The following is a 7,470-nucleotide window of genomic DNA, read 5'->3' on the forward strand; positions in this document are numbered from 1 at the left end:
ACAGGACCAGGCCTGAGTCAGCAACCTTGGTGGGGCCAGGTCCAGGACAGGAACCTTGCAGGAACAGGCCGCAGATAGAGACCCCCAGGGAAGCAGGACTGAGCCAGCAACCTCCTCTGGAACAAGCCTGAGGGAGTAACTTCTGCCAGAGTAGGCCCTAGCCAGAAATCTTCTCCAGAACAAGACCGAGTCAGTGACTTGCTCTAGAGAAGGCCCAAACCAACCACCTCCATGGAACCAAACCTGAGTCAGAACCTATACAGGAGCAGGCTCAAGCAAGCAACCTCCATGAAAGCAGGCCCAGGAAAGCTACCTCCATGGGAGTATGCTCAAATGACCTCTGGAATTGCACAGCAACCTCCAAGAGCACCGAGCAATCTTAAGGAACTCCGAGTGAACTCTAACTTGATTGGAACCATGGCCCTAACTTCACCATGTGGAACAAACATTTGAACTTTGTCTCCTTTGGCTCCTGGAAGAGTAATAAATAGAGACAAGACCCCAAATGCAACAATCAGAAGAAAAGATGAGTAGACAAGTTAAGAACATACTCAGCACCACAAAGAGCAACATAACACCAACAGAAACTAATAATTCTGAAACAGCAAGACTTGAATACCTCTACACAGATGAAGCAGAAGAAAACGACCTAAAAAATAACTTTAGGAGAATGCTTGAGGTCCTTAAAGAGGAAATGAGAAATTCTATCAAAGGAGTGAAGGAAAAAACAAAAAAGAAAGAATTGGAAGAAATCAACAAATCCCTTAAAGAAAACCAAGAAAAAGAAAATGAACAGGTAAAAGAAAAAGAAAAATTCTTGTGCTCGCTTTGGCAGCATATATACTAAAATTGGAATGATGCAGAGAAGATTAGCATGGCCCCTGCGCAAGGAAGACATGCAAATTCATGAAGTGTTCCATATTTAAAAAAAAAAACTAAAGTCTTGAAAACAAAAATAGAAACAATAAAAAACACAAACTGAGGGAATTCTGGTAATGAAAAATATGGAAAAATGATCAGGAACCACATGGGCAAACACAAAAAGGAGAATACAAGAGATGGAAGAGAAAATTTCAAGCATTGAAGATATGATAAAGGAATTAGACTCATCAGTCAAAGAAAACATTAAATCTAACAGAAGCATAACACAAAATATCAAGAAAATATGGGACACCATGAAAAGACCAAACCTAAGAATAAATGGGATAGTAGAAGGAGAAGTCCAACTCAAAAACACAGAAACTATATTGTTGAATACCCCAATTATCACCAAAAAACCTTTATCCGGCAACTGATGGAACCAGATGCAGAAATCCAAAACCAAACAATAGACTGAGCTCTGGCAATACAATAGAAGAGAGGGAACAGGGAATATTTGAGCAAGGGAGGTCAAGATCATGATGGAGAAATCTACAGTGACAACTGAACCAAACTCGTGGAAACTCATGAATTCAAGACCAACAGCTGTGGAGTCTCAATGGGACTGAACTAGGCATTCTATATGTGGGAGACAGTGGTGAAGCTTGGACTATCAGAGGGGCCCCTGGCAGTAGGACCAGATTCTATCCCTGGTGCATGAGCTAGCTAGTTGGAGCCCATTCACTATGGTGGGACTATTCTCAAACTCAGGGCAGGGGTAGGGGCTTGGTCCTGCTCCAACACAATATTCCAGACTTGACTTTGACTCTCTTTGGAAGCCCTTATCCATTAGAAGGAATAGAAGTGGGGTGGGTTAAGGGGAGGTGGGGGGTAGGAAGAGGGGTGGAGGAAAAACTGGTTGGAATGAAATTTTTAAATAAATAAGTAAAAATTAAAAAAGAAAACTAACTAGTTTACTAAGCATGTTTTTTTTTTTTTTCTTGGTGACGAAGAAAACAGTTTTTTTCATTGACCACAAGAAAGAAATAGGTATTCTGGCTATCATCTCATTTGATGTAGGGCTGTATTTAACCAACAAGCATAGTAAGTGTGATGTTCTACAAGTGGTCCATGTTGCTTATTCTTTTTTTTAAATTTATTTATTTATTAAAGATTTCTGTCTCTTCCCCGCCACCGCCTACCATTTCCCTCCCCCTCCCCCAATTAAGCCCCCCCCATCCAGAAAAGCAATCAGGGTTCCCTGTCCTGTGGGAAGTCCAAGGAACCCCCACCTCCATCCAGGTCTAGTAAGGTGAGCATCCAAACTGCCTAGGCTCCCACAAAGCCAGTACGTGCAGTAGGATCAGAAACCCATTGCCATTGTTCTTGAGTTCTCAGTAGTCCTCATTGTCCGCTATGTTCAGCGAGTCTGGTTTTATCCCAGGCTTTTCCAGACCCAGGCCAGCTGGCCTTGGTGAGTTCCCAGTAGAACATCCCCATTGTCTCAGTGTGTGGGTGCACCCCTCACGGTCCTGAGTTCCTTGCTCGTGCTCTCTCTCCTTCTGCTCCTGATTTGGACCTTGAGGTTTATGTCCAGTGCTCCAATGTGGGTCTCTGTCTCTGTCTCCTTTCATCGCCTACTGAAGGTTAATATTCAGGAGGATGCCTATATGTTTTTCTTTGGGTTCTCCTTATTTAGCTTCTCTAGCATCCTTAATAATAGGCTCGATGTCCTTTGTTTGTGGCTAGAAACCAAATATGAGTGAGTACATCCCATGTTCCTCTTTTTGGGTCTGGCTTACCTCACTCAGGATAGTGTTTTCTATTTCCATCTATTTGCATGCAAAATTCAAGAAGCCCTTGTTTTTTACTGCTAAGTAGTACACTAATATGTATATATTCCATACTTTCTTCATCCATTCTTCCATTGAAGGGCATCTAGGTTGTTTCCAGGTTCTGGCTATCACAAACAATGCTGCTATGAACATCGTAGAGCATATTCTTTTGTTGTATGATAAGGCCTCTCTTGGGTATATTCCCAAGAGTGGTATTGCTGGGTCCAGGGGTAAGTTGATCCTGAATTTCCTGAGAAATCACCACACTGCTTTCCAAAGTGGTTGCACAAGTTTGCATTCCCACCAGCAATGGATGAATGTACCCCTTTCTCCACAACCTCTCCAACAAAGGCTATCATTGGTGTTTTTTATTTTAGCCATTCTGACAGGTGTAAGGTGGTATCTTAAAGTTGTCTTGATTTGCATTTCCCTGATCGCTAAGGAAGTTGAGCATGACCTTAAGTGTCTTTTGGCCATTTGAAGTTCTTCTGTTGAGAATTCTCTGTTCAGCTCAATGCCCCATTTTATAATTGGGTCGATTAGCCTTTTTGGTCTAGTTATTGATTTCTTTATATATTTTGGAGATCAGACCTTTGTCAGTTGCGGGGTTGGTGAAGATCTTCTCCCAGTCAGTGGGTTGCCTTTTTGTCTTGGTGACAGTGTCCTTTGCTTTACAGAAGCTTCTCAGTCTCAGGTGGTCCCATTTATTCAATGAGGCCCTTAATGTCTGTGCTGCTGGGGTTATAAGTAGGAAGTGGTCTCCTGTGCCCATGTGTTGAAGAGTACTTCCCACATTCTCTTCTATCAGGTTCAGTGTGTTCGGACTGATATTGAGGTCTTTAATCCATTTGGACTTGAGTTTTGTGCATGGTGATAGATATGGATCTATTTTCATTCTTCTACAGGTTGACATCCAATTTTGCCAGCACAACTTGTTGAAGATGCTCTCTTTTTTCCATTGTATACTTTTAGCTCCTTTATCGAAAATCAGGTGTTCATAGGTTTGTGGGTTAATGTCAGGGTTTTCTATTCTATTCCATTGGTCAACTTCTCTGTTTTTATGCCGATACTAAACTGTTTTCAATACTGTAGCTCTGTAGTAGAGTTTGAAGTCAGGGATGGTAATGCCTCCAGACTCTCTTTTGTTGTATAAGATTGTTTTGGCTATCCTGCCTGGGTTTTTTGTTTTTCTTATAAAGTTGATTATTGTCTTCTCCAGATCTGTGAAGAATTTTGATGAGATTTTGATGAAGATTGCATTGAATCTATAGATTGCTTTTGGTAGAATTGCCATTTTTACTATGTTGATCCTCCCAATCCAGGAGCAAGGGAGATCCTTCCATTTTCTGGTGTCCTCTTCAATTTCTTTCTTGAAAGACTTAAAGTTCTTGTCAAATATGTCTTTCACATCCTTGGTCAGAGTTACCCTAAGATATTTTATGCTATTTGTGGCTATCGTGAAACGTGATGCTTCTCTAATTTCCCTCTCTGTTTCCTTATCCTTAGTGTATAGGAAGGCCTCTGATTTTTTTGGAGTTGATCTTGTATCCTGCCACATTACTAAAGGTGTTTATCATCTGTAAGAGTTCTTTGGTAGAGTTTTTGGGGTCGCTTATGTATACTATCATATCATCTGCAAATAACGAGAGCTTACCTTCTTCTTTTCCGATATGAATCCCCTTGATCCCCTTATGTTGTCTTATTGCTATTGCTAGAACTTCAAGTACTATATTGAAGAGGTACGGAGAGAGTGGACAGCCTTGTCGTGTTCCTGATTTTAGTGGGAAGGCTTTGAGTTTTTCTCCATTTAATTTAATGTTAGCTGTCGGCTTGCTGTAAATAGCTTTTATTATATTTAGGTATGACCCTTGTATCCCTAATCTCTCCAAGACTTTTATTATAAATGGATGTTGAATTTTGTCAAATGGTTTTTCAGCATCTAATGAAATGATCATATCGATTTTTTCTTTCAGTTGATTTATATGCTGGATTACATTGATAGATTTTCATATGTTGAACCAGCCCTGCATCTCTGGGATGGAGCCTACTTGATCATAATGGATAATTTTTCTAATGCGTTCTTGGATTCGGTTTGCCAGTATTTTATTGAGAATTTTTGTGTCAATATTCATGAGTGAGATAGGCCTGTAATTCTCTTTCTTGGTTGGGTCTTTGTGTGGTTTTGGTATCAGGGTAACTGTAGCTTCATAAAAGGAATTTGGCAATGACTCTTCTGTTTCTATATTGTGAAATACATTAAGGAGTATAGATATTAGCTCTTCTTGGAAGTTCTGGTTGAATTCTGCATTGAAACCATCTGGTCCTGGGCTTGTTTTGGAAGGGAGATTTTTGATAACGGTTTCTAGTTCTTCGCTACTAACAGGTCTATTTAGATCGTTCACCTGGTCTTGGTTTAACTTTGGTATATGGTACTTATCTAAAAAAAATGTCCATTTCTTTTACATTTTCCAGTTTTGTGGCATACAGGCTTTAGTAGTAAGATCTAATGAGTTTCTGAATTTCCTCTGTGTCTGTGGTTATGTCCCCCTTTTCATTTCTGATCTTATTTATTTGCGTGTTCTCTCTCTGTCGTTTAATTAGGTTGGATAGGGGTTTGTCGATCTTGTTGATTTTCTCCAAGAACCAACTTTTTGTTTCATTGATTCTTTGGACTTTTTTCTGCATTTCTATTTTGTTGATTTCAGCCCTCAGTTTTATTATTTCCAGTCTTCTACTCCTCCTGGGCACGTCTTCTTCTTTTTTTTCTAAAGCTTTCAGGTGTGCTGTTAAGTCTCCGATGTATGCTTTCTCTGTTTTCTTTAAGTGGGCACTTAGTGCTATGAACTTTCCTTTTAGCACAGCTTTCATCGTGTCCCATAGGTTTGAGTATGTTGTTCCTTTATTTTCATTAAATTCAAGGAAGACTTTAATTTCTTTCTTGATTTCTTCCTTGACCCAGGTGTGGTTCAGTAGTTGACTGTTCAGTTTCCATGAGTTTGTCAGCTTTCTGGAGGTAGGATTGTTGTTGAATTCTAACTTTAATCCGTGGTGATCTGATAAGAAACAGGTGGACACCGATATTTTTTTGTATCTGTGGAGGTTTCCTTTGTTTCCGAGTATGTGGTCAATTTTTGAGAAGGTTCCATGAGCTGCAGAGAAGAAGGTATATTCTTTCCTATTTGGGTGGAATGTTCTATAGATGTCTGTTAAGTCCATTTGCTTCATTACCTCCAGTAGTTCTCTTATTTCTCTATTAGGTTTCTGTCTGATTGACCTGTCCATTGCTGAGAGGGGTGTATTGAAGTCTCCTACTACTAGTGTGTGTGGTTTGATGTCTGCCTTGAGTTTTAGTAATATTTCTTTTACATAAGTGGATGCTTTTATATTAAGGGCGTAAATATTCAGGATTGAGACTTCATCCTTACAAATTGTTCCTGTTATGAGTATAAAGTGTCCATCTCGATCTCTTCTGATTGATTTTAGTTTGAAGTCAGTTTTTTTAGAAATTAATATGGCCACACCTGCTTTTTTCTTAGGACCGTTTGCTTGAAAGACCTTTTCCCAACCCTTTACTCTGAGTAGATGCCTGTCCTTGTGGTTGAGATGTGTTTCTTGCAAACAGCAGAATGTTGGATCCTGTTTTCGTGTCCAATCTCATAGCCTGTGCCTTTTTATAGGTGAATTGAGACCATTAATATTAAGTGATATTAATGACCTGTGGTTGTTTACGCCGGATATTCTTATTGTTTTTGGAAGTAGAATTTGTGTGTCTCCCTTCTTTGAGTTGTGCTAGTGAAGGGTCACTAGATGCCTCAGTTATTGTAGGCCGTGTTGGCAATGTTGGATTCCTTGGGTTGCGATTTTCCTTCAATTATTTTCTGTAGGGCTGGATTCATGGCTACGTATTGTTTAAATTTGTTCTTATCCTGGAATGTCTTGTTTTCTCCATTTATAGTGAATGAAAGCTTGGCTGGGTATAGTAGTCTGGGCTTGCATTTATGGTCTCTTATCTTCTGCAGTACTTCTATCCAGCACCTTCTGGCTTTCATTGTTCCCATAGAGAAATCAGGTGTAAGTCTGATCGGTTTACCTTTATAAGTTACTTGGCCTTTTTCCTTTGCAGCTCTTAGTAGTCTTTCTTTAACCTGCATATTTTGTGTTTTGATTATTATATGGCAAGGGGATGTTTTTCTTTGATCCAGTCTGTTTGGTGTTCTGTATGCTTCTTGAATATTCAAAGGAATATCTTTCTTTGTGTTGGGAAAGTTTTCTTCCATAATTTTGTTCAAAATATTTTCTGGGCCTTTGAGTTGTGACTCCTTCTTCTATTCCTATTATTCTTAGGTTTGGTCTTTTTATTGTGTCCCATAATTCCTGAATGTTTTGTGATGTGAATTTGTTGGCTTTGCAGTTTTCTTTGATCAGAGCGTTTATTTTCTCTATGGTGTCTTCAGAATCTGAGATTCTTTCTTCTATTTCTTGTATTTTATTGATTATGCTTGTTTATGTAGGCTCTGCTCATTGACCTAGATTTTCCATATCCAGCTAATCCTCAGTTTGTGTTTTCTTCCTTGCTTCCATTTCAGTTTTCAATTCTTGAACTGTTTCCATTACCTGTTTGATCATTCTTTCTTGGTTTCCCAGGGTATTATGTACGTATTTACTCATTTCTTCAAATTTTTGATTATACTTCTTATCCATTTCTATAAGGGCATTTTTCACATGTTGTTTAAGGGACTCTATTGCTTTCATAAAGTCAATTTTTTCCACTTCTTCT

At 39.2% G+C, this 7,470-nt stretch overlaps 1 non-coding gene across 1 annotated transcript; it reads left to right on the forward strand.

Annotated features, from left to right (window-relative positions):
* The first annotated feature begins 819 nt into the window (after nucleotides 1–819).
* On the forward strand, nucleotides 820–926 carry LOC121456009. Its single transcript, XR_005975563.1, has one exon. It is a non-coding gene; the product is annotated as a U6 spliceosomal RNA (small nuclear RNA).
* The last annotated feature ends 6,544 nt before the right edge of the window (nucleotides 927–7,470 follow it).

The sequence above is a fragment of the Microtus oregoni genome, unplaced genomic scaffold (genome assembly GCF_018167655.1).
Source record: "Microtus oregoni isolate MIOR12 unplaced genomic scaffold, Mior012 000014F_ref0000157, whole genome shotgun sequence".
Lineage (NCBI taxonomy): Eukaryota > Metazoa > Chordata > Mammalia > Rodentia > Cricetidae > Microtus > Microtus oregoni.